The sequence below is a fragment of the Capsella rubella genome, unplaced genomic scaffold (assembly GCF_000375325.1).
Source record: "Capsella rubella cultivar Monte Gargano unplaced genomic scaffold, Caprub1_0 scaffold_26, whole genome shotgun sequence".
NCBI lineage: Eukaryota > Viridiplantae > Streptophyta > Magnoliopsida > Brassicales > Brassicaceae > Capsella > Capsella rubella.
Genome location: NW_006238900.1, coordinates 1,706 through 2,247, shown reverse-complemented (window position 1 = coordinate 2,247; position 542 = coordinate 1,706).

Genomic DNA, 542 nt, shown 5'->3' with positions numbered 1-542 from the left:
ATCCGCTTCTCCCAATCAAGGTAGGCATCGGGGTCGACTCGTCCGGCAAAGGTAGGCGCCGTAAGCTTCGGGTCAACCATTTGGTGGGGTGGATTTTCGTCTCTCTCCCGTCCTCTATGAACCGGGTCTCTCCTTTGGGGTCCGACATGGGGTTCTCCTTGTTCGTACACGCCTTCATTCGGTGCTCGCGGAGGAGGTTGTTGGTTCCGGATGGGGTTGATGACCCGAGGTTGCTCGAGACGGGTCATGCGGTCTCCAAACGTTTGGAGAGTGGCTTGGATAGCAGCTAATGTGGCTGCAATAGGGTCCAAGGGAGCTTCGGCGTTGTTCTCCATCTGCGGATGCAAAAGAAGTGACAAAAACAGCAAGTATCAACGAACGGGTAATAAACGGAATTCGAACAAGAGCAAACTGAAAACTGACAATTTCTTTTTTTTTTTTTTTTGAACTTAACTAACGATTAACTCACACAACTACAAGATTACTACTAACTATTTTTTTTTTCTTTTTTTAAATATAGGTGATGCAAATCGAAACTAACA